General features: G+C 38.9%; 1 protein-coding gene and 1 pseudogene across 2 annotated transcripts in view; one reads left to right on the top strand and one right to left on the bottom strand.

Moving 5' to 3' along the window:
• LOC123955673 overlaps positions 1-14,250 on the top strand; it is a 46,218-nt pseudogene extending 31,968 nt beyond the window's left edge.
• DAB1 (DAB adaptor protein 1) overlaps positions 1-25,156 on the bottom strand; it is a 1,148,653-nt gene that overhangs the window by 601,057 nt on the left and 522,440 nt on the right. The gene's annotated exons all lie outside the window — the stretch shown is intronic.

Below are 25,156 nucleotides of genomic sequence, written 5' to 3'. Positions count from 1 at the left end.
AGATCTGTCACATGCAAACAGCATCGACAAGTTGGAGTCACTTCATCTGCACAGTCCCCAAAAACTCTACAGCAATTGAATCAAGGTAGCAGAGATAGATACAGTAATTATATCTAGGATGAACGAACATGCTGGGGGCTGCTAATTTGCATACAGCCAATCATAGCAAAGGTAACACCCTTAAGGCGGCCAATCACAGTAAAGGAGTTCCCACTACAGAGTGAGAGGATCCTGAGCTTTCGTAACTCCCACTACAGGGTCCCACTGACCCTCCTTATTCCTAGAGTTCCAGCCAGTCTCTGGCTAGAGGTCTAGAAGTTGTTCTGACAAGAACCCTCATGCTAGATGCAGTCCACAGTGTCAGTGTAGTAGCAGCATCCATACCCATAAGGCAACTAGTGGGCCTGCAGAGATACCACCTAAAGGTTTAGGGTACTATGACCTTTTACCTCTACTCCAGATGAAACTGTTTCTGGGGTGCCTGTGATGTAATTAAGCACTAATAAGAAGGAAGGTTTAGTCAAGAGAGGTTGCATACTTTTATGTTGGATGCTTCTTTGCTATATTAAGTAATTCTTTGGTAAATATAAATAATTGAAAATGATGATCTCCGGTTGGGTTCTGCTTATTACATCAAAGACAGCAGATGAATACAGCTCATAGGTCTCTGACCCCCCAGCAGCTCTGACAGATTGACTCACCTATTCATTTATCCACTCATCTATCCATTCTTTCATTCAACAAATGTTTACTAACTGTGTTACATTTCATACCTGGGTTCTAGGCCCTGGTGATATAATGGTGTGTGCAGTCAGATGGGGACAGATAAGGAAATAATGACAAGAGACTATGAATGATTCTCAGATGAAAAAGTATTGGCCATTGAGAGAGCACAGATGGGGGCTGTTTGAGAAGGATGTCCATGCACTTCACACTAAAGCCAGTTGAAAAACCAAACCAAACCAACCCCCGCCCCCCCAAAAAACCCCTTGGGTACTATCTTGTCCTATTTGTTCCAATGACTCTGGGTCTTCTGGCATCCCTCCCACACTTGCCTGCATCTCACAATGTTCCGTGGCTATTGTCTATATCAGTCTTCCTGTCTGGCTCCTTGCTTTATTTACTCTTGGTCTTGAAGGACCATGAGCCTTCTCAACCGCAACTTGCAACATTTCTGCACACACTGATTTCCCTCATTCTCTGGAAATTCATGTTCTGGGCAGTTCAGGTAATCCACTGGCTCAGCTCTCTGGGAGGCCCACACTCACCCTTTTTGGCCTACTAAAGCAGCCCTCTCTGGAATAAGTTCTGGGGAGGCTCCTGTGCAAAAGTTCCTTTGCCTTATGACCTGACATCTCCGCATGTCCCTGGAGACACCAGTCCCCAGCCTGGGGCTGACGGCCATGTGTGTCTGATGGCTACAGTGAAAGGCAGCAGGGCAGAAAGTGGATATGCTGACACCACGGTGGGACAAGATTGCTCCAACGTCGTAAAGCACCCTTGGCGGAGAGAACCAGTAAATTGTCCTACTAATTAGTGGGTTATTTCATCTGAGAGATCAAATGCATAAATAAAATTAATAAACCCTGCAAAAAAGTGCATCACTGGAAATAAAAGTATTTCTCAGGTCATTGCCTTAAACACAGACATTACATGCTAGAATAATGTTAACACAAGATAGGCAAATCACACTGCCTTGCAGGCAGGAACATATGAGCGGCAGCTGGAAGTAGGGGAAAGGGTGGGTGGAGAGCCTTAGGGCGGGTCAGAAAACCTGGATGGTCTTCTCTACTCTGGCCCCACCTATGGCATGACCTTGACCAAGTCCATTCCTGCCAACCCCCACTAATGAGCTCGTTTACTTGTGAGTAAAATAAGGGGTCCGACGGTTTCTGAGGTTTATTCCAGCTATGACATTTTATGATTATGGGAATCAAGTGAAAAGAACTGGGTTATTCTGAACTGAGTCAATCAAGAATGAATAACGAAAATGAAATAGGAACCCATTGTAATATGGATTTGAGAACTTGGAGGGAACTTCGTTTACCCTAACATTCTCCTTATAAATAAAGGGAGAAAGGGGGAGAGCTTGCATTCACTGAGAACCAAACAACAAAACAAACAACAAAACAAAACCAAAAACCTATGCTAAGGATATTCATACATCCACCCCAAGAAACTTAAGCTCAGAGAATAAAATGTGGCCAAATCCATACAGAAAAGACCAAATGAGGTCTCCTACTCCCCAGACAAAAACTTTTCTACCGAACCCTATTTGACTCCCCAGTATCTTACTGGGACCCCAGGGCAGGTTGCTCACTGCCTAATAACTCACTGGACTCTTAAGAGACACCATGGGTAGTGGGCCTTGTGTAGTCATTCTTGATCATTATATTGACATTCCAAATTCTGGTTTTCCTCTGCCAATATTGTAACATCACTCTGCTATTTAGACTGTCATATTTGATACTGAATTCAACTTTCCTAAGTATCCAAAGAAAATATCATTATATTTTTGAATAGACTCTCAGAAAGAAGAGGGACTTGTCCGAAGGCTCATGCTATTAAGAGGTCAAAATGGAATGCAAAGGATGTCTGACCTCAGATCATCAATTTTTTCTACAAAACATCAGTAACCTGAATATTTATGACTCATTTTTTTCTGATCTCATTACACTGTACGATACCCTACTTTGTTAATTACATATTTTAAATTATCTATGGTAATGAGAGTCAAATATCTTTCCCTCCCAATATTTTCTACCATATGGTTTTTAGAAACCACAACCCATTCTTCATTGTTGAATAAAAGGCATATTAAGACATATCTCAGAATATATAAGCAATCGCTGCTGGGGTTAATTTATATTATTTTATTGTATACATGTGATTAATCCTCATTAATATGAAATTCTCCTTTGTTGGGGTGCTATGTACAATTTTAAATGACTAATTAAAATAAACAAGAACTGAAAGAGAGTGAAGGCTGGAACCAGAACTTGTGTGCAATTCTCAAAGGTCAATTTTTAATATAAATGTAAATGCAAGTGTAAGTAGATAGGATGTGGGGGGAGTAAAACCTGTGAAGTATTAGAGTCCACGAAGAGGCAACAGAGAGTAGTGAAAACTGTACTCCTCCGGAGTGAGAGACTTATCAGTCAGCAATCTCTGTGTGAATTAGAAGCAGCCCCTCGACCATTCTGAAGCTCTGTTCCCTCTTCCAAAAAATGAGGCTGTTCTGGGATTAAATGAAAGAACGGATGTCAGCAAGGGCTTGGCATATGTAAGCATTTGGCAGATCTACTATTAAGCCCCTGAGTTAGTGCCCCCACATCTTTAGTTGATCTGGAAAATGTGGTTTTGTGAGAGCAAAGACAAGTTGATGGAGACAAAGCAAAAAGTTGATTTTTGTAAAATTAAAATTTTCTCTAGTATCTATAGGAAAGGAACCATACATGATGTATTCAACTAACTTAAAGACTTACAAATTGTGAGCTATCTGCTCTGGAAATTTGGGCTTTTGGCACATTGTAGATATATTTCTCCTTCTTTCCCAATACATGCACAGCTAGGTAAATTGCTCCTTGTAAATTATTTCAAGTACTATGCAAGCATTTACAACTTTAAGACAAAATAAATCCTATGCCATGAACAGAAGAGCAATATGGCAATGTATAACAAAGCTTTAAAATTTGGTTAAGCCTACGACCCAGTTTAGAAATTCATCCTAAATAATTATGGGTATGTGTAAAGATTTGGCCATAAAGATACCCACATATCTTTATAACAGTGAAATATTAGAAATAAAGAGATTTGACAACAGTAGTGATCTGAATAAATTTTGATCTAGCCATGCTATGAAGCCATTAAAATGATAATGAAGAAGAATATTCATGACTTTAAAATAAATTTTTAACAGTTTAATGTGAAAAAAATAGGACAGTAGGATGTATAATATGAGACTACTTTTGTAAAAAGTATTTAAGTGTATAAGAAGACAGAAGAAAATGCCCCAAATGTTAAGAATGATTATTATAAGCATGTGGGGGAATTCTGTTTTCTTCTTCTTGCTTATTTGTATTTCCTAAAATATCTACTATAAATTTATTTATTTATTTAAGAGAGAGAGAGAGAGATTGAGTGTGAGCAGGGGGAGGGGCAGAAGGAGAGGGAGAATTTTAGGCAGACTCAGCTGAGCGTGGAGCCCAATGCAGGGCTTGATCTTAGAACCCTGCGATCATGACCTTAGCCTGTATCAAGAGCTGGATGCTTAACCAACTGAGTGACCCAGGCACCCCATTTATTTTTATTTTAGAAGGTACTGATCCTCTCAAATGTATATTAAAATCATGCCATAAACAACATGAACACACACAAAAAATTCTGTTAAACCATATCTGTATAGAAATTTTTGATAAATGCAATATGTTTATTCTACAAAAGTTAAACAAATTGATAAGAAGATTATTTTGATTAATAAGTAAGAAAAGGACATGAATAATAAAATAAATACAATGAATAAACAGGTAGATGGAAATATTCAAGTTTAGAAGCAATCGGACACATGCAAATTAATAAAATTTGGTGGCTTTTAAAAACATTAGCATAGTTATACAAAAAAAGACAAAAAGACAGCCATTTAATAATTAATGCTAGTAGGGAGATAGATGTTTGCATACATTATAGGTAGAAATTTAAAATGTTACAATATAATGTTATTTTTGACTGACTAAATGATCCTACTTTTGGGAATTTGGGAGAGATTCTACTTTGGGGAATGATTTAGAAATCATTCTAAATACAGAATCTATATTATCAACAAAAATGTTCAGTGTAGCATTATTTGTGACAGGATAATTGGGAAAAATGCCTATCAGTGGGAGAGATAGCAACATTTTCATTACTAAATAGCATATAGCTATTAAAGCACTATTTAAAATGCTACATAGTAAAATGTAAATGGTTTGGTAAGTGAGAAAGCATGATTCACAATAAATATGTGTGTGCTCACTCACATACACACATTCACTCACTCACATACAGAAAGAGATGGCAAGAAAATATGCCAAGAATTTTTAAAGGTACTATCTTTGGGTTGCAGAATTAAAATTTTCCTTCTTTGTGACTGTGTGTGTGTGTGTGTGTGTGTGTGTTTCAAACTCCCCTCAGTGAGTATGGGTTGGTTTTATAATGTGAAACCGCCCCGTATGAAATAAAAATAGAAAAGCTTTTGATCTTCTTGTGCCCTTAGGAAAGTCTAGAGGAGCTGGCCTTCAATGAAGTGATAGCCAGAGGAGTACTTGCCCATTTAACTAAGTTAAGAAAGTTGCTAGAAGGAAAACAAAGCAATAGAAGTTAAAGGTAGTTTGCAATCAATTTAAAGTTGGGTAGGTATCTTAAATCAATTTTATGGGGAGCATATTCAGCTGCAGAAAACCATGCAAGGAAATAGGAAGATAAATTATATTTCTTTATCTTTTAAATGTGTGCTTAGGGAAAAAAAGGAGGAGGGTGACCATAATGAACAGACAGGCATTAGAATAGCATATCAAAGCAGGCAGGCATAATGCAGTTCACTGTTGTTCTCCTTCAACTAACGTCGATTTGTGGAACAAATTGGTGCCATGTGTATAGGAACGAAAATGTGGCAACCAGTCCCTGAGCTTCCTAAGAAACAGGCCTTGGCTTGGATGCTTGCTTGCTGGACAACAGAAGCTGGCAGAGATGGGCAGGCTGGTCACTGAGACTTAGAAAACATTTGTGCACCCATACGCATTCTACTCCCACCAATTGCTAATTCATCACCAACCTCCTTGGGACTCAGTTTCCTTATTTACACAGTAAGGGTTCGTTTTTCATTAAATACATACTAAGTGCCCCACACCGTGCAGGGCAACGGGACAGAATGGTGAACAAGAAAGACCATGACCTCTTCTGTATCTTAACGTTCTAGTGGTGGAGACCCCATTGCAGAGCGGTGTAGTGGTTAAGTGGGGCTTCTGCAATAAGGCTTGCTGGGTTGTGATCCCAGTTCTGGAGCTCCTACTTTAAATTCTTTTTCCACCTCATCTCTCTAAAACCAGCTTTTGCCATGCCTCCTGCTCTGACCCTACTCTGAACTACCACCATCTTTCAGCTTGATTACTGCAGTAGTATGGTCACTAGCTTCCTGCAACTTACCATCTCCTTTCAATCTGGTCTCAACAAAGCAGCTAGGCTAGTTTTTATATAAACGAATCAATGAATAAATAAATAAATAAAATTAAGGGAAAAAAGATAATTGATTGAGAGCAAGAGAGAGGTCAAGTCATTGTTTCCCACTGTACTCAATAGAAAAGTCAAAGTCCTCATCATGGCCAACACACCCTACCTTGGTCCAGCTTCTGGCTACCGCTCCGACCGCATCCCCGACTGCGTGCCCCCATTTAATATGTACTGCCTAAGCTGGCTTCCTTTCGACATGCTAGGCATTCTTCCTGCTGTGGGGCTTTTGCACTGGCTATTCTCTCTGATTGAAAAGTCCTTCTTTTATACTGCTGGGCTTGCCCCCTCAGGGCCTTCATATCTGTGTGGAAATGATCTTCCATTAGTGGATGGTCTTTCTTGATTCATCTACATCAGATTTCTGCCCACATCCCACAAGGGCTACTGCTTTGTACAACTCCGGGGAGTGGCGTTCACATCACTGACGAGGTGAATTGTGCACCTTGGAGTTCGTCAGTGCACAGCTGGGCAAGCTATACACAACAGCACTGTCTACCTCCATTTCTCCACCCGCTTTATTCTCCTTCATGGTCTTAATACCACCCGAAATTGTTTATTTGTTTATTATTAATTGTTTATTTGTTTAATTATTTGTTTATTGTTTTTCTGCTCCTACTGTCAATGAAAGCTTTACCAGAGCAGTGATTTGGTCTGTTTTGTTTATGACAATGTCTCTAAAAATTAGAACAGCACCTGTCTTATAATAGATACTTAGTAAATATTTACAGAATGGATGTCTGAATGACCTCTGGTAAGTTCCTTAGCCTCTAGGCTTGTACCATCCAACATGGTAGCCACTAGCAAGATGAGATTATTGAACACTTGAAATATGTATGCCCAGTGGGACTGAGGAACTGAACTTTGAAATTCTTACTTTATTTTATTTTTAAAAAGATTTCATTTATTTACTTGAGAGAGAGCAAAAACAAGAGATCACAGAGTCTGGAGAGGGAGAAGCTGACTGTTATTGTGTCATTGTTGCTGTTGTAGTTGTTATTATCAAATAGAGAGTACAGGTACATATACCAGGGACAACTTCTTATCTGTAAGTTGAGGAAAGGGTTTGTTTTCAAATGGGTTTGAGCTAAGGGCTAAAAGAGAATTATAAGTAGATTAAGTAAATATTAAGAGGGAAAGTTGGCAGGAGACATTGAGGCCAAAACATTCTCAAAACAAAGGATGGGATGGAGACACAACTCAGACTTGAGTCTTTCTTACCCCAAAGCCTGTGCTCTGAACCATCAGATGATATTACTTCTTAATAAACCTGTATCAAGAGAAATGGTATTTAACACTCAAGAGGGGAAATTCTAGATCCTAGAGAGGGTCCATTTAACCTTGAAATAAGCAACTTCAAAATTGGATTTGATTCAGTGCTTCTCAAACTCCATGTGTAAAAATCCTTGGAGAGTATTTTGGCCTTATTATTTGGTGTGGGAGACTGCTGTATGATAAGTTACAGTTTTCCTTTTATGTTTTATTATCATTCTAAACATTGACATATGCATATTACAAATCATATGTATGGATACTTTGCAAATGGGCAAAGCCATGGGATTTCTATGCTAACTTTTGTGACTATTTTAGTAATTACGCAGAGGGATGGTGGTGCTGAACCTTTAATTCAGTGTTTCTCAAGCGAAGGACCAAGGACCACAGGAAGCACTTTAAAGGTTCACATGATTCTATCTTATGTTTGTGCTTTCAAAGGATTCAATGCACAAGACTTAGCCAATCCAACTCTATCTCAGTAGAATTAGTGCTAAGAAAAGGAGATCAGAAGAGAGAAAAGGAGGTGTTTTTGATTGGCAGAATCCAATTCAATTTTATTCAAATGCTTCAGATTATTCCAGAAAATTCACATCACATTCTGCAAACTGATATGCGGCTAGGTATTATTGTGATTTTCCTTCACACTATTCATATATATATGTATATGTATGTATGTATTTACATATGAATATATATTCAAGCTGTCATAAACATATTTTACATGAGTATTTGCTACGAAATTTGGAAAATATTCCATACAAGACTTTGGGCATCATCAAATCATCTGGACCCCCCTCATGAAAAGTGTTCTTAACTCCCTGCTGCACCTGGAGGGACCATCCTAATTGGCCTCACAATATACCCAAGGGTTAAATTAATTTATGTGAACCTCACAGCTGGACAGCTGCCCAGCACTATATACTAGAAGCTGTTTGACACAATAAACCAAGAACCAGATTTTCTTGCAGCAAAAATAAATTTTTAACAACATCTCCCATTTCCACAGAGGCAGAATACAAGATATGATTTCTGTATGAGATGATTGTGATAGAAGCCTCCTCGGAGGAAGGGTGTCATTCTCTAAGTCAAGGCCCTGTCCTGCCACATTATTTAAGCACAACATGACATGGAAATACATTTAATAGGATTTGGCTACAGGCAAAAAGTCTGAGAAAAGGTACAGGGATTCTAAGAATTTGCTGCTGAGTTACGCATGGAATTCAGAATTTACTAGAATTGAAATCCTTAAGACAATCTTCGTCTCATAACAAAACAAAACAAAACTCCTCTCAAATGTAGCTATACTAGTACACTCATTATAATAATAGTCATCATATTCCTAGAACCAAGGAGAAGATAAAAAATGCATCTTTATATTTATTTCACAATTCAACTCCACTGAAATTATTTTTCTTCAGCACATGTTAAATAACTGGCAGTTCACCAGAACCTTTGCAATTACCTATTTATTAGTAATAACAGACAGCTGTAGCACTTGCTCAGGTATATTATTTTTCTATAATTTTGCAACAAAATTGCAAGGTAGGTATAATGCTCTCATCATCTTTGATTCAAGTGTTCAGAATATAATGTGGTAGTGAGTCATCTTGCACCACTCATAAAAGGGAAACCTGTTTAAGAATGGAGAAACAATACAGGAAAAAGCCTGGATCCCTGCAACTCCTTATGGAGCAGAGTATCACCCCAACTCTGGCCAACTCTCCCAGGACTATTAGGTGAGGTGGAGAAATATGCTCTACTTTAAGTCATTGTTGTTTGAGGTCTCTTTACATATGTATAGATATAGATCATTCACCTACAGTCCAGTTATTGTAGCTCTCACACAAAATTGCAAGCTAGGTCACTAAGAAAAGAGGGAGTTCTTGTTTTCAGGCCAAGAAAATCAATATCAGTAGAGCTGTTGGGTGACTTCCAGGAAGATAAAGAAAAGGTGGAAGAGCATAAAACTCCCACTGTTTAATTATCATAAGATCTAAGAGAAAATATAACATATATCTAAGGAGGCAAAGAATACAGGAAAACAGGGCTAGTCATTGAATCCTGAACCTGGTACATAATGTAAAAGGTAGGCTGGACAAGAAAGAATGTTTTCAGGGAGAAAGATAATTACAGACATGTGTTAGGCACAAAGAAAATATTTATAAGAGCCTGTCTATTAAATTTTGGCCTTTTGTTAAAAAATATATTATGCATTTAATATTAGTCATTTAAGCCAGCGGTCAGCGAAACTTTTGTTAATAGGCCAAATAATATTTTATGCTTTGTGGCCAAGGGACAAATTCAAGTGTAGTATATAGTTTACTCATATAACTGTATAAAACTATAAAAGCTATGACACAAACAAATGGAAAGACATTTCATGCTCATGGACTGGAAGAACAAATACTATTAAAATGTCCATACCACCAAAAGTGATCTATAGATTTAAAACAATCCCTAACAAAATACCAAGTATTTTTCACAGAAATGGAACAAATAATCCTAAAATTTGTATGGAACCACAAAGGACACTGAGTAGCCAAAAAAATCTTGGAAAACAAAAACAAAACAAGAGGTATCACAATTTTAGATTTCAACTTACACTAAAAAGCTATAGTAATTAAAACAGTATGGTACTGGCATATACATGGACCCATAGATCAGTGGAACGGGATAGAAAACCCAGTAATGAACCTACAATTACATAGTCAATTAATCTTTGACAAAAGAAGCAAGACTATCCAATGGGAAAAAGACAGTCTCTTCAACACATGGTGTTGAGAAACTGGACAGCTACATGCTAAAGAATGAAAAATGGACCACTTTCTTATACCATACACAAAAATAAGCTTAAAATGGATTAGAGACTTAAATATGAGACCTGAAACCACAAAAACCCTAGTAGAGAGCACAGGCAGGAATTTCTGACTTTGGCCATAGCAACATTTTTCTAGATAGATCTCTTTAGGCAAGGGAAATAAAAGCAAAGAAACTATTCAGACTACATCAAAATAAAAAGCTTCTGCACAACAAAGGAAACAACTAAACTAAAAGACAACCTACTGAATGGGAGAAGATATTTGCAAAGAACATATCAGATGAAGAGTTAGTATCCAAAGTAAATAAAGAACTTATACAACTCAACACCCAAAAAATAAATAATCCAATTAAAAATGGGCAGAAGACATGAACAGATATATCTCCAAAGAAGACATCCAGATGGCCAAGAGACTCATGAAAACATGCTCAACATTACTCATCAGCAGGGAAATGCAAATCAAAACTACAATGAGATATCACCTCCCATCTGTTAGAATGGTTAAAATAAAAAATGCAAGAAACAATAGATGTTAGCAAGATGTGGACACAAAGGAACTCTTGTGCACTAGTGGTGAGAATGCAAACTGGTACAGCCATGTAGAAAACGGTATGGAGAGTCTTCAAAATGTTAAAAATATAACCATCCAATGATACAGTATTTGCACTACTGGGTATTTACCCAATTCAATTCAAAAGGATATGTGCACCCCAGTGTTTACTGCAGAATTATTTACAAAGGCCAAATTATAGAAGCAATCCAAGTGTCCATGAATAAATGAATGGATAAAGAAGATGTGGTGTACATGTGCAAACTACTATGATGGAAGTCAAAGGGAAAAAAAAAAAAAAAGATCACAGAAAAGGATGCAAAGAATGATTCTGGTTCATCAAAGACATTTCCAAGAAAAGTTGTCCAGGAAGGTGGCCCTAAAATCACATCAAATAACTTTGAGAAATATGCCACGAAACCTGAAAAAAGGTGTAAAACAGTTAAAAAATAAGCAAGAGGATAAAATAGCAAAGAACAAATTCCAGCAGGCGAATAAATTCAACAGGAAGAGAAAATTCCAGAGAAAATTCCAGGTGGACCATAAAAGTGATGAATCAACAGTCAAGAGCATAAATGGGGTGACTTCAAAAAAAAGAACTAAAGCAAAACAGCCAACTGAGTGATAAAACCAACTAGGACATTGTTGTTCCAGAAAAGCAGATTTGGGAGATCTTAAGAAGAAAAAACTGTGACAAAGGAAAGAGGGTGAAGGTGATGAGTGATTTGCAGAAGCTGATTCAAGGGAAAATTAAAACCATCGCATTTGTGCATGATTCAACTTGTATGATCCAGTATGACAATCAGTATGGTAATGAAGAATGGCAAAAACAGGCTTTCGAAGAACTGGGAGATGAGGTGGCCCAATTAAGTAGAGGTAAATATTCCAGAGATATTAAGAAATTTCTCATGTATGGGAGTAAGCCACAGAGTGCAGAGATAATGAGAAGCTTTAAAGGCCACGTGGGGAAGGCGCTCTGGCATGCGGAAGCGTCTGCTGTTGTGGCGTGCACGTACAATGACAAAGCCATCTCGGAGCAGTGGAAGGTGCTGAGGGAGGAGCTCTATGCGGCACATTTTACAAGTCAGCCAATTGCCCAACTCTGAACAAAATATTAGAGGTACAGCCAGGAAAAATTATGTTTATTATAGATGAAATGAAGCAGATTCTAACTCGAATGGCCCAAAAGGAAGCTGTGATTAAGTGTTCATTGTGATTAAGTGTTATATGGGTGCATAGAGTATTCTTGGATTTTTAAACCTATGCACCCCCAAAGCTAAGATCAGAAAGACAAATATCATAAGATTTCACTTGTATGTGGAATTTAAGAAACAAAATAGATGAACATAGGGAAGGGAAGGAAAAATAAAGATGAACTCATAGACAGAGACAAACTATAAGAGACTCTTAACTAGGAAACAAACTAAGGGTTGCTGGAGGGGAAGAGGGTGAGGGGACGGGGTAACTGGGTGATGGGCATTCAGGAGGGCACCTGACATAATGAGCACTGGGTGTTATAAGCAACTGATGAATCACTAAATTTTACCTCTGAAACTAATAATATGCTATATGTTAATTAAATTGAATTTAAATTAAAAGAGATTGAAGCCATCTGTGAAGCAATGATATATGTGGCACATACAAGATGGCGCTAGAGTGGCCATTCGCTGTCTGTGACATAACACACTGAAGGACAGGAAAGTGGCTGTAAAAATAATCAAGACTTATGTTGAAAAGGTGGCTAATCATCAGGGAGATTCAAATTAAAACCACATTGAGATACCACCTCACACCAGTTAGAATGGCCAAAATTAGCAAGACAGGAAACAACATATGTTGGAGAGGATGTGGAGAAAGGGGAACCCTCTTACACTGTTGGTGGGAATGCAAGTTGGTGCAGCCGCTTTGGAGAACAGTGTGGAGATTCCTCAAGAAATTAAAAATAGAGCTTCCCTATGACCCTGCAATTGCACTACTGGGTATTTACCCCAAAGATACAGATGTAGTGAAAAGAAGGGCCATCTGTACCCCAATGTTTATAGCAGCAATGACCATGGTTGCCAAACTGTGGAAAGAATGAAGATGCCCTTCAAAGGACGAATGGATAAGGAAGATGTGGTCCATATACACGATGGAGTATTATGCCTCCATCAGAAAGGATGAATACCCAACTTTTGTAGCAACATGGGTGGGACTGGAAGAGATTAAGCTGAGTGAAATAAGTCAAGCAGAGGGAGTCAATTATCATATGGTCTCACTTATTTTGTGGAGCATAACAAAGAACATGGAGGACATGGGGAGATGGAGAAGAGAAGGGAGTTGAGGGAAATTGGAAGGGAAGGTGAACCATGAGAGACTATGGACTCTGAAAAACAACCTGAGGGTCTAGAAGGGGCGGGGAATGGGGGGTTGGGGGAACAAGGTGGTGGGTATTAGTGAGGGCACATGTTGCATGGAGCACTTGGGTGTGATGCAAAAACAATGAACACTGTTATGCTGAAAAGAAATAAAAAAATAAAAAAATAAAAATAAAATATAAGTAGTGTGATTAAAAACTGAAAAAAAAAAAAAAAAAGAAAAAAGAAAAGGTGACTAATGGCCAGTACTCTTATTTGGTCTTACTGGCAGCATTTGATTGTATTGGTGATACCAAATTTGTGAAGCAGATAATCATATCAGAAATTACTAATTTCTGGCTTAACATAGTAAATGACAAATACGGAAGGACAGCTCTATTGTATTTACTTAGCCCCAGGAATCCTGCATATACAGTGTAAGAAGTTATTGAGATTCTGCTGAAAGGAGGTGGAAACACACACAATAAGAAGGGTACAGTGTTCCGCCCACCAGAGCTCTTCAAGTCCATCTCTCCAGTTTTGTTAAGCTGCCTGCAAGGACATGCCCAAGAAGTGGTGCTACATGAGTCTGCGTGTGTGTTGGTGTCCGACATTCTGGGAGCCACCACTGGAGACATTCAGCCTGTCATGAATGCTGTTGCCAGCTTGACAGCGGGAGAGTGACATCCAGGTGGCAAAGACAGAGAGCTTCACATTGTAGAACACCTGCAGGAGATCTAGATCTGAAGTGGTTAATAGAACAAGAGAAAAAGATGAAGGGAAGTGGAAGAGAATGGTGTTTTGCAGAAACACTTGCAGAGTATGTTGGTTGAAGAACATGAAGTCCTGGGCTAAAGGAGCCATTATTCTTTCTAGCCCTCTCCAGAGTTCTGATCAAGAAGTTACAAACAAAGTCAAGGCTGCACTGAAAGGCCTGATTCCCACATTGGAGAAAAACAAAAAACACCAGCAAAGGAATAGAAATGCCTCTTGAAAAACTGGCTGCATAGTGAAAACAGTTAAGAACAAGATGGAATTGTTTTTCTTGTTCTCTTTTCCCAGTATGGAAAAGAAGGGCTAGAATCCATCTTCGTGGGAATATGGGCGCTCTGTATAGGTGTTTCTTCTTTGTACAAGAGTCTATTTATAATACAGTTCTATAAAAAAAAGGTGTAGTATATATGTACATATACAATGGAATATTATTCAGCAATAAAAAGTATCAAACCTTGCCATTTGCAACGACACGGATGGAGCTTGAGAGTATTATGCTAAGCAAAATAAGTCACTCAGAGAAAGACAAATACCATATGACTTCACTCATATGTGGATTTAAGAAACAAAACAAATATACAAAGGAAAAGGGAGAGACAGAAAGACAAACCAAGAGACAGACTGTTAACTACAGAGAACAAAGTGATAGTTTCCAGAGGGGAGGTTGGCGGGGTTATGTGTGAAATAGATGATGGGGACTGAAGACCATACTTTCCCAGATGAGCACTGAGCAATGGATAGAATTGTAGAATCATTATATTATCTATATGTTATCATTATATTATCTATATGTTAACTATACTGGAATTAAAATAAAAAAAAAACACTTAATTTAAAAAATGTGAAAACCATTCTAAGCTTGGGCCTCCTACCAGATTTGGTCTTCAGGCTGTTTGTCCACTCCTGATTTAGACCAATGAAGCAACATAGTAATAAGAAGGCAGCAGACTGAGTAAAGAAATCTGAAGTCAAAATAATTAAAAATAAGTGTGTGGTTGATCAACTTTTGATGAGTTCTCATTTATTGGAAGCTCAGATTCCTTCATGTGACCTTTCATAAGGTTATCCAGGATGCCTTGTTGATCTCTTGTATAGATCCATCAGAAATGCTCATTATTTCTAATCACATACACCATTAGGCCCGTGTATCTTTGCTCATGCTTCTTCGTTTGCCTTCCCATGTCTTACTTCCCTAGATAATTCACTTCTAGATTAGATCCTGTTGACATACTCCCTCCTATATATAGCACACCTCATGCTCTAAGTCAATATCACTCTTCCTATGCTTTGATGCTACTTTGTTCATGCCTCTATCATAGGTCTTTCTTGTGTACTAGATATGATGATTTAAACATCCGTCTTTGCAGAGTATAAGCAGGGACAAGGTTTTTCTTCAGCACTATGGACAGCGTGCACCCCACAGCTACACTCACTGAAAATATCATTTATTGAGAGTCTCTTTTGTGTGAGGACTGTGTTAAGCTCTTGCATTCATTATCTCACTTAATTCCCATAGTGCCCATCTCAGATAACTTCCTCATCTCACAGATAGAAAGCCCAGAAAAATTAAATTAATTTCTCATGGTTTCATAACCAGGAAAGTGACAAAGCTTGGACTCAAACCCAATTCTGATGGACCCCAACATCCATATTCTTGAACTGTTACATTGTCTCATCAATTATTGAATACACAAATGAAATCTGTAACTTGAATTAGGCTAATATTCCCTGCTGAAGCATCTCTAGGATGTTTTAATTTTCTAAAAATGCTAATGGTTCATATTTAATATCATAAGTATTCAGGGGTAGAAAGAACCCAAGAGATCAACAGGTCTGGCTTGTTTTTCAGATAGTAAAACCGTTATCTATGAGAAAGCACTTATTTTTAAACTAAGATCACACAACTTAAACTCCAACCTCCTGTTTAGTCTAGGACTTTCTGCATCATGTTTTGACCTTTCCAGCACTTTCACAGGGCTGTCCCCTAGAGTCAACCTCATCCCACACCAATGAATTGGCAGACTCAATGTTAACCTTCAGAATAAATAGTAAAAATGAGGTCTTTGCAGTGAGTTATGATTGAGTTTGGCTTTTCCAATTGCATAGACATTCATAAAATAAACAATATTGCCTTTGGCTTCATTTTGAAATAATAACTTGAGTAGGTCATTCATTCATTCATTCATTCATTCATTCATTTGCCAGAGAGAGTGCTAGAGGAGTGAGAATACAAGCAGAGGGAATGGCAGGCAGAGGGAGAAGCAGTCTCCCTGCTGAGCAAGGAGCCCAGTGCTGGAGTCGATCCCAGGATCCTAGGTGGGATCATGTCCTGAGCCGAAGACAGATGCTTAACCAACTAAGCCACCCAGGTGTCCCAAAATCTTAGAGTAGGTCTGATGATTTTCTTCAAGATCCCTTTGTCCTCTGCCTATGGGCTTATGAATGTAGGATTTATCACAATGCATTGTCTTTGGCTATTTATTAATCCATCTCTTGCACTCAATGCTGAGCTCTCCAAGAACATGGATCACGTTTGTATTCCTATTGCCTGGCACAGTTTCTGTCACAGAACTGGTGAATATCTGTGAAGATTACTGACTTGCTGAATTGAGGTTGGACCCAAGAGATGTGGCAAAGGGAGATCAACAGGGTGGCTCGGCTTCTGGTGTGTGTGTGTATCTGGAACTCACTTAAGTCATCATTGCCTACTTCCCTGTTCCAAAAGATTCCCTTGAAAAGTTGTTAGAAAATGGCTGTGAGTGAGACTTTGACAGTTTTTTTTTTTTCTAGGCCTGAAAATATTAGGAAAATCCAGGTGGTCAAATTCAGTGTAATCAGTGTTTTTCAGGGAACATTGTGGATGGATGAATGCAAGCTGATTATACAGTAAATATTTAATTTTAGATTCTGATTATTTCATATTGACATTTCAGAGCAGTAAATATTTTTATGCTGGATTCAGCCTACACCATGAAAATAACTCCCTCAATGGCAGAGTCTACACATGTAATTGTATAATTTAATACTTTCATTTAAAACATTTCTGCTTTTAAATATCTTTTAGATTTGAAAAAAATAATTTCTTATCTAAGAAGGCTCAACCTTAGACTCTCTGGGCCAGAGACTAATTAGTATTTCACTAGGAAAATGGAAGGCTCATTTTCTGAAAATGACTCTTTTGATTTGGGTATTTTCCATTCTCCAGTGCCAGTCAAACCCTCACAGGAACAGTCGTGGAAGAGTTAAAAGCGAAACCTCCATGGAGGGACATTAGCTGGGTAGCTTTTGCTTTTGCTAGAAAAAGGTGGTTTCAGACATTTACTGTTAGGAACAAGAACAACCCTAGAGGATGGTTAAGGAAATGCTTGTGGAGAAATAAGTGGGCAGGTTTTTGGAGAGAACCAGCTGAGAAGATTTTTTACATTATGTGTGTGCTGTGGGTGGGGGATGTGTTAAAAACCATCTGGTCTCTATAAACTCATAAGTAATTCTGCCTCAAGTATTTATGAGCATTTTACAGAAGGCATTTGAAGAATGCTTCCCCATTACAAGTCTAGCACATCTCCTAATCTCAAGCAGTTGAAAAAGACCCAAGAAGAGATACGGTGAGATAGTATCACTGCCATTTTATAGATGAGCAAATTGATGGCCGGAGAGGCTGGGTGACTGAGTCAAATGTTACATCTAGTAAGAGTGATCAAGAAACCCTTCTTTTCCCTCGCTTTGAGTTTTCTTTAGGCGCTCTACTGGAGTTGCTTCTAGCTTTTTCACTGAACCGACTCCTAGAGAGGTGAACTGATCTGCCTAACATGTAAGTAGTTGAAGTTTAGCTAGTCATGCTCTGCTGGTCCCTACTTGCCTCCTTGTCTTTTGGGAGCCATCAGTCTTGCGGAAGATAGGCGTTCTCCTCTGTTGCATCATGACATCAGTCTTACCTGGTCCAGAGGTTAGCCTAATTCTGGGATTTCATCAGTCGGTCTGTTTCACTAATGGTATAAAGCCACACCCTGCGGCCTGTCTTTAATCATTCATATAGATGATATTTTGGTCTCATATATATTCTTTAAAAAATTTTTTTAAATTTAAATTCCAGTTAGTTAACAGGCAGGTGTTATGCTATTTTCAGGTATACAGAATTCCATGTATTTAAGACTTCCATACACCTCCTGGTGTTCATCACAAAAAGTGTACTCTTTAATCTCTATCTCCTATATAACCCAACCCACATTCAACTCCATGTGTATATTTATGCTCAGAACTCAACAGGGAAGAGAGATGAGACCTGGACTCCGAAGAAAGTAACTAGCAGGGTTAGGATTGAAATTCTTCAAAGCTCATGCTCTAAAATCACTGCTCTAGTGGCAGCAACATTAACAATCACCAAATAATAATTCATAGGTTTCCTCCACATTTTCTAGTCTTTATTGCAGCCAGTTTGGGGTCCTGTTACAAATTTTGGCTAATGACCTGTGAGCGAAAATGTTATGTGTTATTTCTGGGTAGGCATGGTTCAAAGCCGGTGTCCCTTTCTATTGTAACACCACCCTCTCCCTTCAAGAAGTAAGGAGCCCAGAGATCCTGGATCCTTAAGAGGCCACATGGAGCAGCCTGTGTTCCCTAATCACATTAAGGTTTCCTGTGAGCCGGAAAAGAAAACTTGACATGTCTATCTTCTATCCAGAGAGCTGGGAGTTACTTAGCTTCACCCACATAGCATCAGTCAAGCCTCAGTAATGCATCTCACAAGGAAGTGATCAAGGCAATAAAGGCCAATGTAGATACGGACAGGTGAACACACAAGGCTCACCCAGCAACAGCACAGCAAATAAGGGATCTCTGCAGAGTCTTGATAAAACAAGTATCAGCCTACTCATTTCTTAATGAGGCCTTTCCTAATATGTTGGATAATATGATATATCTTACACCCTCACTAAATTCAAATCTCTTTGAGGACAAAGATGATACCATTGCCATCTCTCTGTCCTCAGGGCCCAGCGTGGTTCCTGGGGACTGTCAAATTGTCAGTCTATGACTGTTGAGCCGAAGCAGAATGAAGCATTGGTAATGAATACCAGAGTTGCGGTGGACTTATTATGCTTTTGTATTATTTGTAATTATCATTAGCATAAATTATACATCTATTCAGCATAAATATATACATATATTTTTGTTTAAGTTAACTATTTAGTAAACTGAATGTAGTTCATTATATAATAATCAGCCTTTTATTTTAAACAGGCATTTTGTGTTTTGGAGGTCAGGCCCATCTAGGCAATTAATTCAGATTGCCCAAGTAAGGGGAGAAATAAAAGCTTTGTGTTTTGAAGATCATTAACAAAAATATCCCAAGACTCAAGAGGAGATAGGGAGAAATTTGGAGCTGGAAAATTCGGACAGTCAAGCCAGTAGTAGAGTAGCACCCGGAAGTGGAGAAGATGGCTTTGGGTAGTAATAACTCTGAGGACCAAGGGCTAAGAACTGGAGAAAGTGTTACCACTGAGGGCATCTGGGGCGGAACAGGGATTCAAGGAGTGGAGTGGAGCATGCATGAAGACAAACCAATGAACACAACATATAAACCAGGAGACACTGTTAAAGCATGGAGGAGAAGTGTGGACAGATGAAGGAAAAGCAGAGCTGTTGCCATGCTGAAGACCATCTGCAAGGAGACCAGGCAAGACCTGCTTCAGCTGGCAGACAAGGGGGGCCCTTCGCTTTGGTGGAGAGAAGAATTTCTGTCTACCAACTTAAGACCCAGGGTTCTTGGAAGTCTGGGAGCTAATAGAGGTGGTGGAACTCCAAGACAGTAATGCTGGGTTTTGTAACCAACCAGGAGGGAGGCTGTCTTTGATTCAAATTGAACAAATGAAAAAGATGATAGCTCTTATATGCCAAGATTTTAGAGCAATTCATTCCTGTTACATTTTTAAAGTCTTGTCGTAGGCTCATTGGTGGGATTACAAAGAAACATTTGGCAAGGCCCTTGACGTCAAGAATCCACCCAGTTCCCTGGGAAACAAAGTGGTGTTCAGAAAAACATAACTACAGGCAATCCTTAATCCCACAGAAAAACTCCAAAGTTCTCAGCTTGTTTACCTTGACTCTTATGAAAAATATGTCCCAAACTACATCTCTTATATTTTCTACCATGAACCTTCCTCTTGTCCATTCCAGGTTCTAGTGAAAACTGGTGAAGTTCTTCTTGATCCCCAAATATGCCATGTCTTTAACAGATTTGCCTCACTATTTCCTCTGATTGAAATGCCTTCGTTTGCCTAAGACATTCCCACTCAACCCCCAAGATCTAGTTATGATATCTCTCCCTTGATATTTTTCTGATTCTCTCAAGAGAAACTGGGAGATACACAGAGAGAGATACAAAGAATATTAGTATTACTAAACTCATATTAGGTGCTTGTCACTGCCACTGCCTGAATTGTGTCCCCTAAAAAGCCATATGTTGAAGCCCCAGCCCCCAGTGTGACTGTATTTAGAGACAGGAACTGTGAGAAGATAACTAAGAATAAAGAGTCTTAAGAAGGATTAACGGTCTTCTAAAAGGAGTCGCCAGAGAGCGCCATGAGAGACACAGCGAGAAGGCTATCATCTGCAAACCAGGAAGAGGGCTGTCACCAGAATCCAACCTTGCCAACACCCTGATACCAGACTTCCAGTTTCCAGAACTGTGAGGGGAAAAAAAAATCTGTTGTGTAAGCCATCTAGTCTATGTATTTTGTGATGGCAGTCTGAGCTGACACAGATGGTCACTGTGCCTTTTTATCGATATTACATCCTTCAGTGACCCTAACCACCTGAATAGGCATCATTTCCGTCTTCCACAAAGAGGACAGCAGAGCTGTGAGAAGTGAAATAATGTGCTAGTGGGCATAGAGCAGAGACCTGAACCTGGGTTTGTGTGACTGGGAAGGCTGGACTCTTCCTACTCCTTGTCCCTACATCCCAGGCCTTCCTCTGGACTGCCATCATGGTACCTGGCATGCCCCTGGATGACAGCAGTCTTCAAACCACATGGTAATGATCTGTTTTCTCTGCTAAACCATATAAGAAAGTGTTAGACTTTTTTTATTTTTATTTTTTTTACCTAAGAGAATCTGAACAACCAAACTGATAGATAATTAGAATGAATAAGAGGTATTCTCATCAACGGTTACAGAAACCAGAGGCACGAGGAAATCCTTTGAGCTGGGAAGGCTATGCTTTTAGCCAAAAAAAGAAATATGTATTGAGTATTCATTCCTTGCTGGGGACTGTTATTTGCTGGGAGCAAAGAAGAATAAGAGATCATACTAGCTCTTGAGGAACTCACAGTTGAGCAGAAAGAAGACATTAAATGTTAATTTTCAGTTCTCATGTGTCATCTGATTGGGATCTGGCTGGATGTGTAGGAATCAGCCTTGGGCAAGCACTGGAATCATCTAGGAAACTTTAGAAAACACTGAAGGCTGCATCCGACTTCCAGAGATTTTTTTTTAATTAATCTAGGCTATGGTCTCGCTATTAAGAGTTTCCAAGTGATTCTGATGGACATCCAGGGTTGACAATCAGTGGGCTGGGAACCTAAAAGGAGCAGGGGGGGTTCCAGGTTTAACAGAAAGACAGAGAGAGAGAGAGAGGGGCGGACAAGAGCAACAAAGCAGAGGCTCCGCATAAGCAACAATCACTGCCATTCTGCATTTAGGAGCATTTAACAAGTGCCCATATTGTGAGAAGCACTGCAGAGGAACTATTAATACAATTCAGAGAGCGTGCATTAAGAGCTAAAACAAACAACACAAAAAATCAAATACCGCTGTTTATTTAGTGAATGTCTTTCAAGGGGCTGTAAGTACTAGAAAGACATTATCTTAATAAGCTCCCATCATCTCTGCCAGGTAGGGGGCAGGTTAGGCTTTTATTAAATGATGCCCTATTGAAGTACATTCTTTGCTTGAATCAGAAACTAATGTAATGTAAACTATGGGGACCAGCTGCACTTAACATCATAAGAGGCATAACTCAGCATAGCACAAGAATGTCCCTAAAGACCTGACCTCCGGGGAAAGGCTGGGAAAAGAGGCCTGAAGGGAGGCTAAAGTGTACCTTTGAAGGGAAAACAGAAGCGATTAAGTAGTTATAATACTTTATTATTATTATTCAGCCTTACAATGCCAGGTGTCTTGCTTTGTTTTCCATGTATCATCTATAGTATTCATCCTGTGAGGCAGGGGCCCCCACTTTTAGAGGAAAAATGGGGAACAGACAAGTTAAGTGACTTGTCCAAAAGCAAAGAGCTTTCAAGACACCAAGTTAGGTTTTGAATCTAGGACTGATCTGAATGAGACTTTATAGCCAGTTTTCTTAATTTTAGGCATTCTTTTAAGGGAGGATGAGGTGGGGAAACAAAGTGGTGAGAACAAGGCAAACACCTCACACACACACACACACACACACACACACACACACACACACACTAAGACTTCCCTACAAGTCTTGAAATTAGAACAGGTTCTGTAGGTGGTTGATGAGGATTGTTTTGTGAATGAGGAGGCAGCTGATAGCTAAAGATGTTTATTAACTGTTGAATGGGCTGCAGAATTCAGAACAAGAGCTGCAGAAGGGGTTGCAGGTGGAAGCTCAGGAGGGGCATTTCATCATCTTTAGCGTACCCAAGAACACTGTTGACAGTATTTAGGGCAGGGCCATGGAATCGGAAGAGAGGGAAATGAGTGGTTACTGCGCATTAGCCATTGAATTAATGTTAAAGTTTGTGTGTGTGTGTGTGTGTGTGTGTGTGTTTAAGATTTTATTTATTTACTCGACAGACAGAGATCACAAGTAGGCAGAGAGGCAGGCAGAGAGAGAGGGGGAAGCAGGCTCCCTGCCAAGCAGAGAGCCCAATGCGGGGCTCCATCCCAGGACCCTGAGATCATGACTCAACCCGAAGGCAGAGGCTTAACCCACTGAGCCACGGAGGTGCCCCTAAAGTTTGTGTTTTGATTAAACTTCATCCAATAGAATCTAACAGCCCTTGGGTTCAGCACACATGCTTACCTGTTAGTATTCCACGACATCATACATATTACCATATACATGAAATAAAGTGGGAGAGTCAGATAATTTTCAGCCTAAGCCTTTGGGAATAGCAATAAGACACAGAGTTTCTGGGGTAAGTCCAACACCATCCCATGTCTTTGTTTTTCATGTTTAAGATACTATTTATTGTGCACTAACCAAGAATCAGACATTGTGCTAAGTGCCTTAAATATATCATCTCACTTAGATAATACAATAAAATCTTGATCTCATGATCCGTCTGAAACTTCTAAGAGAGAATCTTTCCTTGCATCATCCTGGCTTCTTGTCCTTTACAGGCAATCCTTGGTGTTCACTGACAGGCACCTATATAACTCTCATCTCTGCCTTTGGCATCACATGGCATTCTCCCTGGTTTCTTCATATGGCTATTTTCTTATAAGAACACTAGTCATATTGGATTAGGAGACCGCTCTACTCCAGTATGACCTCATCTTAACTAATTACATCTGCAATAGACCTACTTTCAAATAAGGTCATCTTCTGAGGTATCGGGCATTAGGACTTTACAAAATATTTTATTGGGGGACATACTTCAACCCATAACACTATTATTTATGAATTTCCAAGTGGCCAATGAGGATATTAGGGAAAGTGGATGGAAGGAATGGGAATTTATTCAATAAGTAACTTTAAAAAAGGAGAAACATTGGTTCCAAGGTAACAGGAAGAAAATTTGGATTGATCTCTTTTCCCTCTTAGAACTACATTAAAAACATGGAGAGGAAATAAGAAGGTTATAAACTTAAACTATGTCAAACATAGAAAGGGAATCATCAGTAGGTGAGAGATTTTTAAAAATCTCTGAAAAACAGAGAGGATAGAAGCTGATTAGTGATGAATGAAGAGTCTGCATGTACTGTAGAACTCTTGAGTTTCCGAATCTGAGGAAACTGAGGGACACCAACAACACCAACAACAATGAAGGGGAAGATCATGGTATATAGCCACAGAAATACTTAGGAACCAGAAATATTTAGGAACCAGAAGACAATTTTTTTAAAAAGTAACTAAAATATTTGAGAAGATATCATACCATAAAACAAAAGATGCACTTAAGAAAAAGGTAAAAATAAGAACTCTTAGAAATTAATAACATGCCTGCCAATAAAACAATAAAAGAAAAGAAAAACCCATAACAGAGTAAGAGAATAAAGTTAAGGAAATCAGTTAAAACCAAAACATCCTGAGGAAAAATGAGTCTTATTTTTTTTAATGAGTCTTATTTTATATCCTGACACTTTACTGAATTCCTGTACAAGTTCTAGCAGATTTGGAGTGGAGTCTTTTGGGTTTTCCACATATAGTATCATATCATCTGCAAAGAGTGATAGTTTGACTTTTTCTTTGCCGATTTGGATGCCTTAAATTTCTTTTTGTTGTAATGAGTCTTACTTTAAAATTCTTTCCTAACCAATTAAAAGTGAGGGTAGACTCTGACTAGGCAAGGGATCAGGAAGTTCATCTGCCTTTCTTAGGACAGTCTCTTGCAAAGTAAAGTAGTAAGCCAAGAAAGACAATGACCTGAGACCCAAATAACAGAATATACTATCCCAGAAAGTCATAGGACAACAGCTGGAAGATTTCAAAGTCCAGATTGGCTCAGGGGTCAATGGTGAAGATCACCAGGTAAAAACAAGGGAAGGTTGAGGTAGACAAGGTGATGGGGTCCGAACGATTAAATAGTATCATCTGGGACTTGGGAAATGTTGGTACTAATCAAGGCAATTGGTTGAGTGTGAAAAACTTGATTCCCTTGAAACTCCATGCTGAAGTTTTTCTTCTCTGAATGATGCAAGGATTGAGTATTTAAAGCAAAGGAGTCCTAATCTGGACAAAATACTAGCTCCACCGTGAACACTATTACACAGCGATAATAATTCAGGTTCCATGATTCATTTTTAAGTTTTGGGATAAAACTACCAATAACTCACTGAAGGCTTAGTCACCATTGCAGGACAGAGTACAGATGTTACCAATTTTGGATGTGGGAGTGAAATATGGGTGGAAGGGTGAGCTTTGCAAAGGCATCATCTTATAAAACAGGGA

Source organism: Meles meles, chromosome 1 (genome assembly GCF_922984935.1).
Source record: "Meles meles chromosome 1, mMelMel3.1 paternal haplotype, whole genome shotgun sequence".
NCBI lineage: Eukaryota > Metazoa > Chordata > Mammalia > Carnivora > Mustelidae > Meles > Meles meles.
This window is presented reverse-complemented; position numbering and strand designations above follow the sequence as displayed.